Source organism: Tiliqua scincoides, chromosome 4, assembly GCF_035046505.1.
Source record: "Tiliqua scincoides isolate rTilSci1 chromosome 4, rTilSci1.hap2, whole genome shotgun sequence".
In the NCBI taxonomy this organism is placed as follows: Eukaryota; Metazoa; Chordata; class Lepidosauria; order Squamata; family Scincidae; genus Tiliqua; species Tiliqua scincoides.
Genome location: NC_089824.1, coordinates 71591194 through 71611193, shown reverse-complemented (window position 1 = coordinate 71611193; position 20000 = coordinate 71591194). Strand labels below are relative to the sequence as shown.

The 20000-nt window shown below is 42.8% G+C and overlaps 1 protein-coding gene across 1 annotated transcript in view; it reads left to right on the top strand.

Moving 5' to 3' along the window:
* Positions 1-20000, top strand: part of PARD6G (par-6 family cell polarity regulator gamma) — an 85982-nt gene that overhangs the window by 63031 nt on the left and 2951 nt on the right. The window lies entirely within an intron of this gene.

Sequence of the window (20000 nt, the reverse complement as noted above, 5' to 3'; positions counted from 1 at the left end):
TGCAGAAAGTCTTTCAGAACCCCAGTTCAATGACTTTTAGGTGGTTGAAGTAATGACCTTCCAAATATTGGCCATTGACACTGGAATAGCATAATCTGTTGGACCAACATGATCCTTTGTACAAGTGTCTACAATACAAAATCACATTCCTTTTCCAGAACCTGTTCCAGGTGACTCATATTTTCCTCCCAAAATGTCGGTCTACCTTGGGAAATATTTGCTAAGTGTTAGCTATTGTGTTTTCATTAACCTCTATTGGATTTCCATAATGACCTGTTGTCTTTAATAATTTTTCTCCAGCAATTTTCCTGTGTCTAGTCCTTTTGTGACTACATTGTCCAGGTCTAATGGGAAATCCCCACCCAGATGAGTTTCCAACTGTAATAACACAGAGGTCTGTTTTATTTCTTTTTCTGTTATCAGCACAATATATTCAGATATTTCCTCTAGCATGGCTTGTGTGTGTGTGTGTGTGTGTGTGTGTGTGTGTGTGACAACAGAGGTCACTAGAATTGATGCAATTTATCTTTCTCAGCAACATGATCATCCAAGATTTGAATTTCCTTTAGTTGCAAAGTTATAGTAGCAAGGAATAAAGAAAACAAATGGGTCTTTGATGCTTATAAATAGTTATTTCCTTGGGTTACTAGCTTGCAGCAGCCAAAAAGTAAATACAGCCATGTAAATCTGATTTTGTCATGAATTATGTAACACAAAAACTAAAGTCACACAGCTAAATCCTACCTGTATATACGGCTACATCTATTTTTATCACACAACCACTCTGGAGCAATTACATGACCAGTGATGGACCTGATGCAATATTGATGTAATTAGTTTCCTTTTGGTTGTGTAGATTATGCTGTTTCTCTGCAGAAAGGAATTGACAGAGGTTTCTCTGTTGCAAGGGAGTTCCATAGTTCTGAGGCAGCTGCCCAAGGACACCTGACTTCTATGCAAGAACTTGCAAGTTCTGAATGCTATAGTGTTTACAGAAGCAAAATCAGGACTGACGTACATTTTATTCTATTCTTTTAACAGCCTATTTGTAGTGTATCTTTTTCTTCCCCCGTTAGTAGGTAGTATATAATATTGGTAGACCAACAGGGGTAACATTTTCCTTACTATTGATCATGATACTAGCTCTGATCTGGCTGCTGTACAATACAAATAGTACAAATTTAAGGGGGGAGGACAGTTTCTTTAATTCTAATTGGAGATGCTTCCTCTGGTCCCGTTAAAAAGTCAGCGGAGAGATGAAATTAATCTAAACTAGACCATATGCAACTTCTGATATAGTAAATAATGCTCTAAAAAATTTCCGCTAAATAGAATCATTTTTTTTGTTTTTTGTTTTTACTTTAAGCCCATGGAGGTTAATTAAATTAGCAGTAGCAGCTTCTTTCCTCTTCCCCCCCTCCCCAAATATTTATTAATGGCTCTTTATGATAAGATTAGAGAGCTCCATCTTTAGCTACTTTGTATAGTGTGCTTGAGAGTTTTGTGCATTTTACTGTATTAGGGAGGATTTTATATGTAAGGCTGAAGGCTCCAATTATGGAAGAATGATGGTTGACTGTGCATATTGTGACTTGGTCTCCCACTCTGGCACTCTCCCACACTTGGTTAAACTGACAATGCAAATTCATTTTGTGCATTGTACTGGATGAAAAGCTGTTGACCAAGTCTGCTAAGTCGAGGAACCTCCTCGTTTTCTGTAGGCTGCATAGTAGTGTGTAGACTTTAATTAATAGAGTAATCGGAAGTGCAGCACTCAGCCAAAATAGTTTTACAGTACACTATTTGGGGAATAGATCTCAAACCTGTTGTGTTCACATAGCCTTTGAATGAAGAAGCAAAGGAAACAATGAAATGTTTTCTCAGGCATACAGGGTATCTAGAAAAATACATTACAACACACATGCTACTAAAATAGTAATATCCTGCTGTACAGCAGTGGTTTGCCGTATAGATGTTTAGCTTGTATCAGGATTCTTTAAAACTCATTTTGCTTTTTTAGAGAAAGACGGAAGATGTCTTGACCAAGCAGGCAGAGTAAAGTCCCAGCAGTTTTGGTTTTTCTTGAGAAGACCCATGGTCCCCATGCACAAAACCTACAAGTTAAGCTTGACAGTTATAGGAGTTATTCTTTTCCCTCTGTTAGATCAAAAATTGAATCCTTGTGAGCCCTTTTGGAACAGTGTTGTAGTACAATTCTTGAGTCGTATGTATGGTGTCTAGGGGTGTGTGTGTTTACATTGTTGGAATAAGATATTATTCGCAAGAGACATTTCCATGAATGTGGCTAAAAGGTTTTTGTCAAGGTTATTTGAAGACCTCTCCTGCCTAACTTACTACCTGCATAGTGATACAGCGATGGTGGCACAGCCAGAGCCTCCACTGAATCCTGCAGGGAAGTTCTGGCTGAAGTTTTGACCACTTTACCAAGGGTAAGACCCAGCAGCTGCTATGGACTAACTCAGACCTGCATCAGCCCTATAGCTGGTGCAAGTCCAAATTGATCCATGCTGGTGGATCAGGCCCAGAAAGGGGGTTTGGATTCAGTGTATGCCACTGTAGCAGAACTTACCCCCTCCCAGGTCTGATCTGCCTGCCCCTGTCCCATCTCCTCCCTTTTACATTCTCCCCCTGGCCCCCTGCTTTGTTCCACCGCACCCCTGGGCTTACTTGCTCTGGCAGGCCTTCCAAGATCTGTCTGGAAACAGGCAGGAGGTCTGGTCTAGAGGGTAGAGCCTCCATTTGCCTGAAGATTAACATCCACAAGGTCGCCAGTTCGAGGCCACCGGCACCATGCGACCTTGAAGCAGCTGGCAAGCTGCAGCTGAGCTGTTCCATCTGCTCGGAGCGTGGGAGGATGGAGGCCAGAATGTTAAACCAGATCGGAGCGTAACAGCTTGAATGTGGTGGTTCTTGAAAGAGAGAACCTTCTTTCAATTTGTAAAAATCCCTGCGTGGATTTAATAAGCCTGCCTGTGTAAACCGCCTTGAATAAAGTCTTGAATAAAGACCAAGAAAGGCGGTATATAAATACTGTATATTATTATTATATTATTCTGGAAACACCTGGGTAGAGTACCTGGGCGTTTAGCGCTTTATGACTGCTTTTCAGCAACCAGCGCTAGCGAAATGCCAATTGGATCGGGATGTTAATGTCAAACATACACAAAGCAGTAGGTGGATTATCATCATGAAGGATAATATAATCTGGTGAAGAGGAATAATCAGGCCATCAAATGTCTTAAATATCTCTTACAGCTTTAGTTCAGAACTGGATGTATGAAATCTAGTTGTCATATTTTAGACATCTTACAAATCTTAAGTTGGATTTATTAAATTGATGTCTGAAAAATCATGTATGCAATTTCTTTGGTTTGGTTCACAGGTTTGTCTGATAACTCTTCAGCATCTCCCAGTGGGGTTTTTTTTTATGGAGTGCTGCTCTGAATGATGGAAAAAGGACTGGCCAAGGGTGATCTATTTTATGATTTTTCTAGGAGTGCTGGAGAGTACAGGAATAATGCCTTGTGGGACAGGACCCTGTGTCTACCACTCTCTTTGATCTGCGTTTATACCTTTGTTGAGAACAGGGATAGAGAGAATCTTACACTTGTAGAGTCTTACTTACCTTACATCATATTCCTGCATTTGGGGCATATTGATGAAGCCTCTCAAGTTTCTGATTAAAGTCCTTGCTCAGAAGCAGAGCTAATTTTGAATTGGTGGGAGGGCTTGACTTGAGCATGTAGTAGTTGTGGGTTTACTTTTGTTCTTGTGCCCTGTAGACAACATTGGAATTCCTCCTCTTTTTGCTCTCTGTTGGGTCCATGCTGGTTAGAGAAGACAAGAAATTACACACCCTGTCTTAATGGCAGTAGGTTGTTCTAGCTGTTTGCTTAACACTGCTTGACTGTCTCTGACTCCACTTTGGAACTCCTCAGTGCCACTCCTTATTGTGCCTTGAGGGGCTGCTCTGGAGTAATGCGTGGCACTCCTACGGGCCTTTGTATTAATGCTGTGGCCTGGGAAAGGAGTGACTAGGCATGGAATCTCATGCAGAGTCCTCTGGATTGATTTCCCGCTCAGCTACAATACAGGTAATGAGAGTCCCAGCCCTTCTGTCAGTTTGGAGTGAAGAGCTGTTTTTCCATCTCATGCACAGGTGGACATGTTAGCCTGCCAGTTTGGAGCAGCTCTTGGTATCCTGGATAGGAACTGTGTAGAACTGATTAAAGAAAAGATACAGCTGTGTTCTGACCCCTGATGGGTGTTTATCTTGTGATTGACTAAACATTATCCAGCCATGCTTGGGAGTTTCCCAAAGGTCGTGACTTGAAAGAGTGCTAGGGTTTCTTGTATCACATTTAATTGTGTTTCCATTTCGAACACCTTTCCATTGGGGGGGGCAGTAGCAATACTTGCCAATGTATAGTTCAAAATGTATAGAACATAGTTGAACATGTCCTATGCAAGCACAGGCCACAACACTGATTGGCAGCAATTGTTCATGGTCTGAGACAGAAATTTTTCCCTGCTGTGCCTGGAGATGCTAGGGATTAAAACCAGGGGCCTTCTGCATTATAAAAGCATGCATTCTAACACTGAGCTACAACCATTTCTCTATATTGTTATTCTATATTAATAGTATTAGTAACTAGTCTGTTAAAGGCTGACTGTTTTTTTCCCCTTTTAGAACTTGAAACAATTACACAGGCCAACACACATTTTGCTTCCTTAAACGCTACACCAATTCCTGGATATATTTGGGATGCCGATTCCAAAAATGGCATCCGTTTTACCTCCATGAGGTAGCTGCTTGAACCATTCACTAAAGAGGCTACGCCGTGTCTTCAAAATTAGACGTGATAGGGCAAAACAGATGCCATTTTTTGAATCAGCACCCCAAATTCATATCAAACCACCATAAAGTTTGGGAAAAACTTTTCTGACCCTCAGTTTTGTAGGCCTGTTATCAGCGCAATTTTCTTGAAGAAAAAACCAAAAACATCCCAGCCGTTTATGTTGTATGGTATCTGTGCCTCTGTTTTTGTTTAGCACACATTCTTGAGCATAAGATTAGATGTTCTCCTAAACCACATCCCATCAACCTCTAAAGAGGAGAATCTGGTTTCTTCAGTAGCTTTAATCTTAAATTGCAGCTTTAAAATAAATTGCTTCCTCCAGTAGTACAAGTATATAAATACTTATTTATGAAGTATATAAATTAACCAGTTAAATTAAAAGCTGTTAAAATTGTCACAGTAATTGTTCCTTTTAACTACCCAGTGAGTGCTACACAACTAGTAAAGATCTGATAATTTAAAACCCTAGGATGGTGTCTAGAAACTATACCTGGATATACTGATGCCTACGTAACTTTGTAATCTCTGTGTCCATAGTTTAATTTTTTTTATTTTTAAATTTACAACCTGCCCCATCCACCTTCCTGAAAGTGGCCCACAATCATAGAGGATCTGCAGGTTTTCTATGATCCAACCTGGAAGAATTGCATTACTTCATCAATCCATATGGCTGACTGTATATTTGGAGTGTGTGTGTATAATCTTAAATTATATTCCATTTTTTTAAATCAAGGGCTTACAAGGCCCTAAACATCATAAAATAAAACAAAATGCAATCAAGTCAAGACAACGTGCAGCATCCACAAAGTTTTGGAAACACTATTCCTTGTCTTCTTTGCCCAATAATCCAATAAGCTAGTAGAGAGACTTTCCCTCCATCACCATCCCCCTGCTCCCCGGAGTCTTTGACTTGAGTCTTTGGAGATTCAAAGAGAGCTGATCTGATAAATTAAATTGCAAGTTTCGATCAATTGTAGAAAACCACTTGCAGATGTGTTCTGGAAGCAGCTGGATAACAAGTAAGTTTAGGAAACTTGATTTTTCCCATTAGCAGAAAAATGGGCAATACGTTCCATTCCCCCATAGTAGCCTGCTTGTTTTGGCTGTACGTTCACTGTGAAGACAGTGACAAATCTGTCAGAGCTGCTGCCAGAGAGGTGAGAATGACAACTGATCTCAGCCTATTGTTTATCTACAAGGAAAAGGAAATAGTAATTAATGCACTATTCAGAAATTATCTATTGCTGCTTACATGACAACCTCCATAAAATGCCTGTGCTGCTTCCTATTTTTTCCTTGTAGTTGGCACTTCCTATTACAGAGGAAGAGTGACATGAAATCCTTGTCACCTACTCTGAAGGGCCACCTACTTTGAATTCAATATCACTGTTAACGTGACCCTCCTAAACTTTCTCATAAAACTGCTTTGAATGGGGAGAGACCAGTCCAAAGCAAAAAGCAACATCCTGGAAGAAATCTGTTGCACAAAAGGAATTTCTACATTACATATGATCATATCTTAGTACATAGTTCAAAGGATGTAGAGGTGAGGAAGCTTAACAAAGACTAGATACTCTATTAACCTAATATTGGACTAGAAACATCCACAGTACAGGTATTCGCAGATCTGGTATCCATGGATCCAGTTTCCTGCCCCCTCCCCATTACCTTTGTTTATGTTGTTTATAGTTGTGTGATGGAATCATGTGCTTGTTTTAACCAGACTGGGTTGTGAACCTCATTTCATGTAGTGGGCCGAATAACATTCATGGCACCTGCTGAGGGCTGGAACTGACCTCATTAAGCAGGACATGGTGACATTAAGCAGATGATAGCCAGAAATAAGCACTTTGTTCTCACATTGGCTCATTGGCTGCAAATGACAAAAAATATGCAAATCTTGATCTTAATTTCAAGATATGAGACAGCCTAATTATCATGTTGGGAGAGCCCAGTTATAATGGGGGCTGGATAAATTGCTTCCAGAAGGTGCATCTGGAAAACAGATCTTATGTTTGACACCCCTAAACCAGAAGCTATAAGGAAAAAACTTATAGCAAGACAAGCAGACAACCTGCAGCTAGAGGGGACAACTCAACGAATGTTAACAGGAAACAGAAAGCATGTTTGCTGAGTCATCTCCTCTAGCTGCAGGTTGCCTGCCTGTCTTGCTATAAGCTATCCGCTTATATCATCTTGTTAAAGCAAGTACCGTACATAATTCCTTTGCGCGACTATGAACAATATAAATTAAGGTAATGGGTGCAAGGGACAGCAGATATGGGGTTCTCCTGTACTTGCAATTTCCTGTATCAGTGGTGGGGCCAGAAATTCATCACCCACAGATATGGGAGGATGCCTATAAATGTGGCTGTGCCCTTCCTCCTCATATTGCCAGTTAGGAAAACTGTGGTCTTCAGATGAGAGCTCTCTATCTGCATTCCTTTTCATTTATCCATTTCCTACCATCTGTAGTTCTGTGATGTCCTCTTATACAGATGTTAAGACTGCCTGGATATCTCGCCTGAGGAATGCAGTAAGAAAGTGCCTGCTTTCAGCACCCGGGAACAGTAAAAAGGGAAATGTTGATGCAAACAGCCCTCTAATGTCGTCGCTTAAAGAGAGGCTGATTAATTGGGATGTGTGCAAGGAATCTGCTTTTTCAGCCCCATATACTGTCATTCCTGAGACGTGTAAAGGTCTACCCATTTGAAAGGCTATATCAAGAATGAAATTTCTGAGTATTTATTGTGACTACTACTACATCATCTTCTTGGGTGTTCTTGACTGGCTCTACACAAGAGCCAGTGCAAATGTTTAACATAAGCACGGGTTGAATCTTAGGAAGGCAGTAACACCACTTAACAGCGCAGTCCTAACCAACTTTCCAGTGCCAATGTAGCCACAGTGCAACCTTGTGGTAATGCTCCCTTATCTGATGGAGGCCTTTGTGACTGCCCCCCCCCCAATTGCAGGATGCCATGCTTGTCCTGTTGGCACAACAGCATCAGTGCTGGAAAGATAGGATTGGGCTGTGATTCTCCTACGTATGTACAGGTTAGGTTCCAGTGGTCTGCACACATGTTCAAATATCGGTCGAAACATCCAGTTCTTGCTAGGCTACTGCTAGGCTATCATGCCTGCATGAAAGCACCATCAAAGGACTACTGTACCTGTGCAAAAGCACCAACTCAACTGTAACTTGGAAAGTTACAGTTAAAGTTCCAGGTTAAAGAAATTTGGAAAGTCTGTAACTTGGAAAGCCTGTGTACTGGCATGCCCCAGTATCTGCAGGGGTTCCATTCTAGAATCAGGGAACACCCACCCCATTCTCCAGAGGTGAGAGGAGCTCTGCTCCCTTACCTCTGTAGGGTCCTCTGAGCCCAGTAGTGGTCATGCACATCCATCTGTGGCTTCTGCCAGGCTCAGCCTGAGCCTTAGAGTTAAATAAGTAACTTTTACAGAAAAACCAGAAGTGACTTTTTAAAACTCTAAGGCTCAGTCTGAGCCTGGCAGAAACCGCAGACAGACGTGCGCAGCCTTTGCTGGGCTCAGAGAACCTTCCAGAGGCGAGGGAAACAGAGCATCTGAAGGGGTGCACACAGTGGGCCCCACAGACCTGATCTGCAGATACAGAGGCCCCTGTACTTCAGAATGCAGGATTGCATGTTTGGATGCTGTGCCCTCAGTTCAGGAACTCTTGGAACATGAAAAACTAGTTGATTGAGCATAGAGTTTCAGTTTAGCCTTAGCTTTCTTCATGAAGGAAATTCCTGAAAGGGGAGCATTAGAGCACATGGCATTCTGCCCACCTTCTGAAATTAAACAGTTCTAAGAAGATTGTACCCATGTACCTTTTCTGTATCATTTTTTTTTAAACTGCACATTAATTCAAAAGTGCCAGCGTCTCATTCAGTGGCTCATCTCATATCAGTCTAAGCACAATTTTGTATACGCTTAGAGAGACAGGAACACAAACATCCTGTCAAAGTTTATTAAATAGGAAACCTGTAAGCTGAGCAGTGACCTCCAGTGGTCATCAAGTGGAACGATGGAAAGTAGAAAATCTATCTTGAGTTATTCCTAGTGCTGGTTTTGAAGTGTTGTATGTGCATTCTTTGCAGATGCAGAAGAGAGAGATTTGGAACAACTTTCAAAATTTTAAACTGCAGCAGAAACCTACCTTTCTTATTGTCTCTCAGATTTTAGATTTTGTTGGGATATTTAACCTGAACACTTGATCTACTGAAGAAACTTGCACTTCCAAAGTGAATATTGAATATTGTCATTTAAAAATTTCTCCATGGAATTAGGGTGGAAGCTCTATTGCAGAATAGCTCAGGGAAAAGTTTGTTGCAAACTAGTCAGTATTATTTGACTAGAAAAACCTGTTCTGATAAATAGTTGAGAGAACCTGTTGGGTTTTGCTAATATCGGAGCAAACAGTTGCTTCTTTTTAGTTACCCCTTCATTTATTGAATTGTAAATCTTTAAAGGAATTCCTGAATTCCACATAGTCCATTTCACTGTGACTGGAAACTGATTTGTGCATGCAAGGCATGGTAGTATGCCAGAAGGGAAAGTTACACCCATGTGCCAAGCTAGCCTTTTCCATTCTGTGATGGAGTAAAACAGCCGCAGTGTCTTGTGAGAGGCTTTAAACACTGGAACTGATTCCAGTGCAATCCAGATATGGTTTTAAATGGCATCCTCAAGTGTTACATACACATCTGTCCTTTTCTTCCCAAGGAGCTCAAAATGGCTTTTTTAACCGACATGAGGTCAGTTGGTATAAGACACCGCGCCTTGGCCAAGACTGTTCACTGGAGAGTGAGAACATGAACCTGGATGAGTTCAAGGCCCCAGCCCTTGTGCTAATGTGATTATGAATTGGTAAACTGAGATCGAATAGCTGACAGAATAATCAAGGAATTTTAAATATATATGAACAGAACAATGTGTTAACCGTCTCTATTTTAACTTAGTTCTTCTAGACTTTTATTTTTATACCACCCTTCTTTCAAGGAGGCCAGGGAAGCATTCTGTTTCTGTGTCTTTTACCCTTCAGAACAGCCCTGTGAAGTAGACTGGGCTGAGTGGCTCAAGAGCTTATAGTTTTGCTGTTCAGCTTGGACTTGAATCCTGTCATAAGTTCCACTCTCTACCACAGTACCATACTTACTCTCAAACTGCTTTTCTGTAAATCTGAATTTATTTAATATTGTTTCCTAGTTTGGGAACAGGTTAAGGAATTTATGATACAATGGGTGAGAAATGATGGCCGTATCAGTGGAGCAACGGGAGAGTTTGTGGATCAAAAGATTAAATTTACATTAAATCTTAAAGAAAATTTTTACAAAATGATGTACAGATGATATGTGCCACCAGCTAGATTAGCAAAAATGTATGAAAAGGTACCTAATAGATGCTGGAAGTATAAACAACAAGAAGGATTGTTTTATCATATGTGGTGGACATGTACTAAAGCAAAAAATACTGGACTTTGATACACCAGCAAATGTAATTGATACTTAAGGTAAATCTGCAAATGAAACTAGAAGCTTTTTTGTTGAGCCTATTCAATGATTGGATTCAAAAGATTTTGAAACTATATTTTTATATATGACAACTGCAGCAAGAGTATTGTATGCTAAGTTTGGGAAGGTTCCAGAGATACATTTGGTTGAAGAATAGTGGGTAAAGATAGTGGACTTAGCGGAAATGGACAAACTTGCAGTTTTTCTTAGAGAGGTCAGTAAAGACTTTTATGGACAGTTGGAGACCATTCATGGACTTCCTGCGCACGAAGGGGGAAATGGGTCCAGCAAATTATTGATTCGATGAGTAGAAAAACAAAGTAATATAGATTTAGAACTCTGCACTTGTCACACAACTTTCAATACCTGTTTTTATTTTATTTCTATTTTTTGAGTTTGTATTTGTTAATTTTTATTGTTTTTAAAATAAATAATAAAAAGTGTTTCCTAGTTTGTATGTTTATTTCTCTTGTAGTGGGAGTAAAATTCTAACTCTATTTTTGGGGAGGGGGTGTTACCAAAAGGGCTGTTTTGTTTAGGGCAGGGGTGTCCAAAGTTTTTGGCTGGAGGGCCACATTATCTCTCTGACACAGTGTCGGGGACCGAAGAAAAAAACCCAATTAATTTGCATTTCAAATTTGAATAAATTTACATAAATGAATACATTACAGATGGAACTTATATGAACAAATGAATTTTACTGAACTTTATAATACAAATACACATGAGAACTATAATACAGGCAAAACACATGAGAACTATGAACTTTGAGCACTATGAACAACATTGAACATTATGAACTTTGAGCACTATGAACTTTCAATGAGAGCGGTGGAGCTGTTGCCTTGATCTCAATAGTTCACTGTAATCTGGTACTAGTTTGGAGGAGCCAATGATCAGTAATGACTTCAAATGCTCATCAGTTAATGTGGACCTGTATTTTATTTTAGAAACCAGAGGCAGACAATGCAGGGCTGGTGTGCATCATTTTATCCAAAAAGGGGGGGGGAACAAAGGAGGGAAATTCTACAACAGAGCAGGCATTTTAGAAACCAGAGGCAGACAATGCAGGGCTGGTGTGCATCATTTTATCCAAAGGGGGGGGAACAAAGGAGGGAAATTCTACAACAGAGCAGGCATTTTAGAAACCAGAGGCAGACAATGCAGGGCTGGTGTGCATCATTTTATCCAAAAAAGGGGGGGGAACAAAGGAGGGAAACCACTGGTAAAATTCCACAACAGAGCAAGCAGTTTACAAACCAGAGGCAGACAATGCAGGGCTGGTGTGCATGTTTTATCCAGGAAAAAGGGGGATGGAAGGAGGAGAGAAACCATTGGTAAAGTTCCACAACAGAGCAAGCACATATTTTGGGCAGGAAGGTTGCAGGCAGCAGTAAATAAAGAATAAAGTATTTCTAAATGGGGACTCACTCTTTGTTTTGAACCAAAGGAGGGAGCTTTGTAGGTGAGAGTGGTGGCTGCTGCTGCTGCTGCTTCTGTTGTGGTGCTCGCCAGCTCACCCTGGCACGTGCTGCTGCTGCTGCTGCTGCGTACAGGCGGTGGAGCAGTCTCTCTCCTGGTGCCTGGTCTCTTCACAGGTGCCTGCTGCTGCTTCGTTCAGTTGGCGGTGGCGGTAGCTTTGCTGCTGAAGCACCTGCCCGCCTGCCTGCCTGCCTGCTCGCTCGCACGCACGCACGCTCTGCCGCCCGCCCGCTCAACCTCCCTCGTGGAGGTGGCGACGCAGGCGCTCTGTCTCTCCCTGCTGCTTCAGGCTCCATGTGTTAACCGGAGCCAGGCAGGGAGAGACTCAACTTGCGCATGGGCACAAGTGCTTTCAGTGTTAAGGTAACGCGAGACCTGCAGGTCTCGCGTTACTTTAACGCTATAAAAGGCCCTGCACAGTTCGCAAGGCTAGTCTTGCCCTCGCTGCCGGCAGCGAGGGAAAGACATATCGTGAGCTCGCTGGGGCAGCGCGGGCCACGGTGATTCTTCCGCGGGCCGTGTTCCCATTGGAGGTACACGACCCACCTGGGGGCCGCATGGGGACGCACCGCGGGCCGCAAGTGGCCCGCGGGCCGGGGTTTGGGCACCCCTGGTTTAGGGGAATTATTATACTGCCCTTATTGGAACCTTAGGATCGCAGGCTGGATAACAAGACGGCGTAATGCAGAGAAATTCCCTTTTGCTTAAAGAGGAGAATGAGAGAAAGATAACTTTTAATAAAAGATTATAGTTTTATTACAAAAGCACAAAGGTAAACATAATGCACAAGGAAAAATGATACGTGTGGGTTTCTTGGTCCTAATGAATCCAGTGTACCTAGCTTTCATGGTGGTTGTGTGTGGAGAGTATTTGGTGCATCCAAGGAAATTAGAAAAAGGAAAGGTTGTAGGGAAGGATTTTAGGGGTTCCTGGTCTGCCAAACCCAGTTGCTGACTAAAGATGGGGAGAGAAGGGGAGAAAAAAGGGGGGGGGGAAGAAGGGAAAAAGTTCCAGACGCAAGATAGTTACCTGTCTATAGAGCAGTTGGATGGGGGGAGAGTCCTGTGTGAAGAACCCTCTGACACAACACAGATGTGTTGGTCCTTGGAGGGGGAGCCAGAGACAGCATGTGGCAGGAAGCCCTCTCTTAAAAATGGTTTTCAGAAGGTGCTGAGCTGGATGGTAGCTTGTTTACTACCACACAGCAGGGTAAAGATCAGGATGTCCCTTATTAGCAAAATTCAATGGGGTCTAATGGCTGGCTTCCTAGCTGGGGGAACTTCAACAATACAATGAGTCAGCAACACACAGAAGGCAGTTCAGGTTTGCATACAGTACTTAAGCAGTGATTGGGTTAAAACAATACAATGAATACAGTAATGTAGGAGACACTTAAATGATTTTCTATGCCAGACTTCTTCATAGGTAGGTGGATTTAAGATGCCTATAATGTGTAACCACAGGGAGGTGGAGGTTGTGTAAGCTTGTGACTTGACCTGATTGTTGACTGTAGGAGACACTTAGTCCATAGTACATAACCAGATAGAGAGAAAGTCACAACTAAAAGACAAAAAGGGATTTTCACGTAACACGGGGAGGGGGACTTTTTAATTTTAGCATTTCCAAATCCTTTGGAAAAAGGAGTTCACTCAGTTTTCCTCAAATGCCCTTTATGTCCATATTTTCTGAAAACTTTTCTAATCAAAAACAAGTGATGAATACGTGTTCACTTCAGTCCAGTTAGTTGCTTTCTTTGGCTTGGCTTCCAAAGGGAACATGGAATAAAGGTTTGTTCCGTGGGCTTCAGAGGAACATGGATGGTAAGGAGAGATTCAATGGCCAGCCTTTCCATGAAGTGGCATGAATATGTCAAGTAGAGCAGAGATGAACAAGCAGCGAACATACGCACTCTGTTTGCCACCACCTCAAGGCGGCTACTCCAATTGGTGCCTTAATCCTCCTCCTGAGAGCAAGTTGAAAGAGAATCACAGCAATGGCAGGTTGATTTCAAACAGAATTTCAAACAAGCTGCTCCTCTGTGTTGCTCCTGTTTATTCAAGAGTAGTATGAAGGAGGGCGGCTGTGTGCTTAGCTCTGGGAAGGGAAGGGGGTGGGAACACCTCCATCCATAAAGGACAGGCAGCCATCCCCCTGCTCATTAGCCTACCTGTTCCTTCCCTTGTTCATTGGGGAGGGGGTCACATACAGGGGCAGTGAAATGGGGGGTATTTGGGCTGTAGGGAGTCATGAGCCGCCACCACCTAGAGAGTAGTTCAGTTGCAAGGGGCAGCACAGGAGAAAAGGTAGAGCTGTTTAAGGAGCAAAACTCCTTTACATGGTAGAGGGTTAGAAGAGCAAAACTTATTGGTGAAAAGTGAAGTGACTTGATGACAAACAATGTGAGGAGAGGGGGGAATCCTCAATAAAGCTAAACATTCAGACCTGTCCAGCAGAGTGGATGGTGATCTTGGCAATGGACAGGGAGAGCAGAAAAATGAAGGATGAGGACAGAATTTTGATTTGGCAGTGAAGCGTGCAGTGTTTTTGGGTGACAGCAATCTCAGTAGGTTTCTGAGGATGGAAACCAGATTACATAGGGTCAAAGAAGATAATTTTGACAGATTGTATATGATTATCCATCCTTCCAAAAAAGAAAAATCTTAAGGTATGTAGAGCATAAGGATGGGTCATCGGTGCCATTTTGATAATGGGGATGAGAGACAAGATTTTTTTTTTAATATATTGAGGAAGGAATTGGGGTGGATTGATTTGTGATGTGGGGAGGGAACAATAGCAGGGGCGATGGCAACCAGGCGCTAGGATCTTAGAGACATGTGGTGGAGTCAGACAAGGACAGGAATAAGTCACCTTGTCAAGTGAAGATGAGGGAAAAGAGGAAATGTATTGAGGTAAATGTCAGAAGATGGGAGAGAACAATCTTGTAGGTCTCTTGGTTTAGAAATGTGGACTATAATTAAAGGCATGTCTTTTATTGAGAAAGCAAGGCAATAAGAAGTGAGGACAGAGGTGAGTTGAAGGTAGAAATAAGTCTAATAAGCAGAAGCAAGAAAAGTGGGAACACCATACCTGAGAGAGCCAGGACATCACGTTCATGAGGCTACTTCATATATCCATAAACCCCTTTGCTGTAGTGCAGTGGTTCCCAACCTTTAGGATCCTGCAGACCACTGAGGCAAAAATTGGAATTGTTGTGGACCATATGCAACCCCCTCCATCCCCACCCCACAAAAAAATACAGTTCAGTTTGGTTGCCCATGGGGAAGCTCTTGGCAAGACAATGGAAATGCCAGCTGCAGAGTGGGGGTACGTTCTCCACCCTCTGGTGGTCAATGGGGAAGCATCTCACTGAGTGAACACTCCTCCACAGACTACCAGAAAGGGTGGAGAATGAGCCCTCCTACAGCTGGCAGTTCAGCAAGCACTGGACAACCAGAGGGGGCAAACGGACTACCTATAGCCACAGCCAACACTTTAGTGGTTCGTGGAGGAGCACTCACTTGGAAAGACACTGGTAGTGATCAAAGGTGATCATCTTTTTTTTCTGAGACCTTGCAGGCCACTTCTCAGGATCTTACGGACCACCTGTGGTCCCCTGGACCACAGATTGGGAACCACTGCTGTAGTGTGTCCAGAACAATCAGATTGGTCTTTCTTTGTGGGACCCGTTGATCTGCCAATCTCTTTTCCTTTCAATTCAGCGTACATTATTATTGAGAAAGTAGGGGCAGAATTTAAGTGATAAGATGCTTTTAATCAGCAGGTATCCTTCAAATCATGAACATAGTTCTCTTGCTTAGTTGCAGTGCTGGAAATTTAGCCTAAATTGGTTTGGTTAGATATTAACATTGTGTTTCTCTGTCTTGCTTACCCAAATTGCTCACGTACGTTTGAGTAGTTTGGCAAAGGAAGCAACCTAAGTCAAAGTTCATGATATATCTGTTTCCTTTAAATCCTTCTATATCTCTACATGTTCCATCATTTTCTAGCACATGATGGAACAGTTTCCCTGCCAGGCTTTATCACTTGTCACAAACACTTGTTTTGATCTCCGTGGAGGAGTGTGTGATACAGGTTAAAAAAGCAACCACATGGCTTTTGTAAATTGGCCAAAAAATATTGTTGGGTGATGCGTGGGAGGCCTTAAAAACTTGCTCACTTTTTAAAGTTCTTTCTGTTTACTTTTGGCGTTCGGTAATGAAGATCTATTGGGCTGAGGGGCATCCCATTCCTCTTAATGAGTCATTGGCTTCATTCCCAATGCTGCCTGAAGTGCTGTTCTCCTTAGTGGAAGTAATTCTGTCTTTGATGTAGTTTCCAGAGCTGTCAACTAATGTTCCCCAGTTCCCAGAGGAACTAATACTCTTGGAGTGTGTGCAGACTGAAAATGCAAAGTCCAAAATGAATTCTTCCTATAGGAGTCTGACAGTCTGGTTCTCTGTGGAATCCTGCTTGTTTACATAATCTTATCTGGCTAAGCTTTGGTATTTCATCTGGCAGGCAATTCCTATGAAAAGCAGCTGTCCAAGCAATAGAAGCCGTGCTTCTGGTGTTAGGAATCTTCTTGTTTTGTTTTTAAAACTGTAGTTTCTTGATTGAAGTGTTCTTTCTAAAAACCCCAATGCTCAATATTTACATCCCTCCATGGAGGTTCCATTTGATCTTGTTATCCCCTAAATAAAATCTATTGTAAAAATGAATACTTCAGCCTTCTTCATACATGTGCTAGAGCTATCCCCCTCCCCAGACAGGTACTTTTTATAAAAACAAATATTTCATTTTGTAATGAGCCAGAATATCTAGTTTTCTTGTTCTTTGTAAGGAAAACTTGGTGAGAAGGAAATCCAAGTCGCCGGCATCTCAGTTGTTTTTGCAGCATTTTGCCTTTGGGTAAATTTTGGACTATAAAATATTGGTTTGAGCCATGTTTGGAGGAATGAGAGACACGTGAATGCAACTTTTAAAAAAGCTGATTCTCTTAGTCATTTGAAGAAGTAAAGCAATGTGTTGAGATGGGCAAAATTTATGATATTTATTATTATTATTATTATTATTATTATTATTATTATTAATAATAATAATAATAATAATAATAATAATAATAATAATAATAATAATAATAATATCTTGCCCTTCAGGCAAAGTCTCTTATGGAAGCTTATAAAGATTAATAAGCAATGGGTGGTATCCAGAGGAAGTCAGTTATGACCAAGACCCATTGAAATGAAGGGGACGTAAGGTAGTCACAACTAACTAGTTTCACTTATTTAAATGGCGCTTAATCACAACTGACTAACCTAGGATGCACCTCTTACAATAATGAAAAAGCAGCTGAGAAGTCAGAGCAAAACAAATAGCTTTTCTTTTCCAAAAGTGGTAGAGATAAGCAAGTTATTTCCCTGGATGTTATGACCACACAAGGAGGAGATGCAGATGTGCCCTAACTTATAGTTGCCTAACCTGAGCCATAAATCAAAGCAGCTTTGCAGGTAGTCATCATCAGCCCCACCCTACATTACCAGCTGCTATAACTTGTCCTGGCACTCATGACTCACTTCGGCATTCAGGAAACAGGGGAGCCATAAGAGGAAACCCCTTCCCTCTGTTCACAGCAGTGCTAGGTTGGCCAGGTCAGACACTGGGGGCCCACATGTCCCCAAGAACCCAAGCCAACCCAGTGCCCCCAAATCTGAATATCTGATGCCCTGGAAAATCTTTTCCCATGAGCATACAGTGGGCTTATTGGGACCAAGTGCCAGATAAGAATCAGATCTGGTTTGGGGTTTAAATATTTGACAATGTGGAGTGCAGTATCACATGGCTGATAAGGATCCAGGTCATAAAAATAGAATAGCATGGCTAAAGAGCCTGGTCAGTCAACCCCAACCTTGCCATGATCCACCTTGTCCTCAGCAGTGGGTCACAACCTGATGCTCAGTGCTACACCTGCAAAGCTTATCTGGGAGCTCCTGGAGGCCACTTCTGGGTCATGTTGGGCCCACAACCCACTCCATTTGCCTTGGCAGGTCCAGAATGCTTCTTGTAACTGGACGTTGCTGACACAAACTTCTGGGAGACATTCTGGAGCCTCCGGAGGCCAATGGAGTGGGTTGTGAACCCACTACAACCTGGAAGCGGCCTCCAGATGTTCCCAGAAAGGCTTTGCATTTGAAGCATTGAGCATCAGGTCGCAATCCACAGTTTGGGAAATGTTGCTGTCACTGGCATACCTATGGGGTCAGTGGGTGCAAATGTTCCTGGGTGGCATAGCTGAAGGGATAGTGCCTCCCCAGCCATGCCACCCTGAGGGCCTCCTGCGCCCACTGCCTCCTTCCTGAGGCATTCTGAGAGCCTTAAAACTTCACTTCTGATTTTCTCTGAAAAACCAGAAGTGACATTTTAAGACCCTCAGAGGTCTTAAAAGTCAGGGGTAGCACTTTCATTCTCCCCATGGGGTGGCACAGTGGCCAGGACCACCACTGGCAGCTCTATTGGATTACCACTGAGGTATTCAATCTGTGCATCGGGGCTCCCTCAGGAAGCGTGGCTTGCTCCCAGGGGTGAGGCATCTGGGGGAGGGGAGAGGTGGTCTTAGCTGCTCAGCTCAGCTGCACATGCTGCCTCCCAACTTGCTGCTTTTCTGCAGCTGTGAACCAGATGGGTGGGGCAGTGTGAGGTGGGGAGGGCTGTGAAACATGGTGGGGGGGAGGTGGTGGAGCCTCCCCACCAAATGGATCGAAGGCTGGCTGGGAGAAGCTGTGAGGCGTACAGCGCTTTCCTCTGCTTGGGAAGGAGGGAGCCCAGGCTGCTCTTAGTGGGGGGGGGGGTGTCCAGATGCCCCAGCCTGCATTCCTCCATCTTGCCTGGGGGGAATAGGGGTACCATCTGTATGTTGGGGTGTATGTGTGTGAGCAGCCCCCATCCGCTTTGGGGATGAGTTGTAATCTTGCTCTGTGTGGCTGCAATCCTATCCACACCTTCTTGGGAGTAAGCTCCATTGACTCAAATGGGGCTTACTTCTGAGTAGACCTACATAGGCTTGGGGTCTGTGTCAGCTTAACCAAGGATCTTCACCTTTCTCTTTTTCCTCCCCCTTCAAAAAAGAAAAAAAAGCCACTCTTGATGGCTTTGTCTCCAGAAATTGTGTAAAAGAATAAAAATATCTATTCCTTTTCAGCCATCCCCCTTTTTCCTCCTGCCCCCTTTGGAGGGGGGGGTACTTTGGCTGCTATTATAAGACAAAAGGCACAATCTAGACATAGCTAGGTCTACTCAGAAGTAAGTCCTATTGTGTTCAATGGGATTTACTCCCAGGAAAGTGAGATTACGATTGCAGCCAAACAGTCTCTGGGTCTCAGTTTGTGATTAGCAGATACACACAAAACAAAGTCTTCCCCTCCCTCAGCAAATCCATCACTTCCTCCCCTCCCTTTCCAAAACCCTCCAGGTGTGCTGCTAACAAACTCAAGGCACAATCCTAACCAGGTCTACTCAGAAGTAAGTCCTATTTTGTTCAGAGGGGTTTACTCTCAGGTAAGTATGGTTAGGTTTGCAGCCTCAGAGTGCTGGCAGCTGTTTTTTTTTGTTTGTTTCTAGTGTATAATTATAACACCTTCATCCCCATTTTGGGGGTAACTGAGGTGAGGTGATGTAATGGGGAGCCGTGGCCAATGGCCAGGATCAGGGGAGCCACGGGCCGGAAAAGTTCAAGAACCACTGGATTACCAGATTAGGAATAATATATGGCCTTCCAGACCTTTTTTCCTCAACCTTGCTTCAAATCATCGAACTAATATTCAAGATGCTGGTAAAGGGGTGGTGCTGCCTGGTGGGCCTAGCCCATATCAGTGATGCAAAGTCAGCACTGTGCTGAAGGAAGTATGGAACCCCTGGAACTTCTTCCATGCTTGGTGGACTTGAGACGAAAAATGAATCACCTAGGGTTACTCAGGCTATTTAAAAACATGACAGAAATCAGGATCTCATTTGAGCCAGTGGAAACAAGGCCACCCTATATGGTTGGGCAGGTTGTGCCCCCACATCTAAGGGGGCACCATTCACATTGTAGAGAGGAGAACAGTGC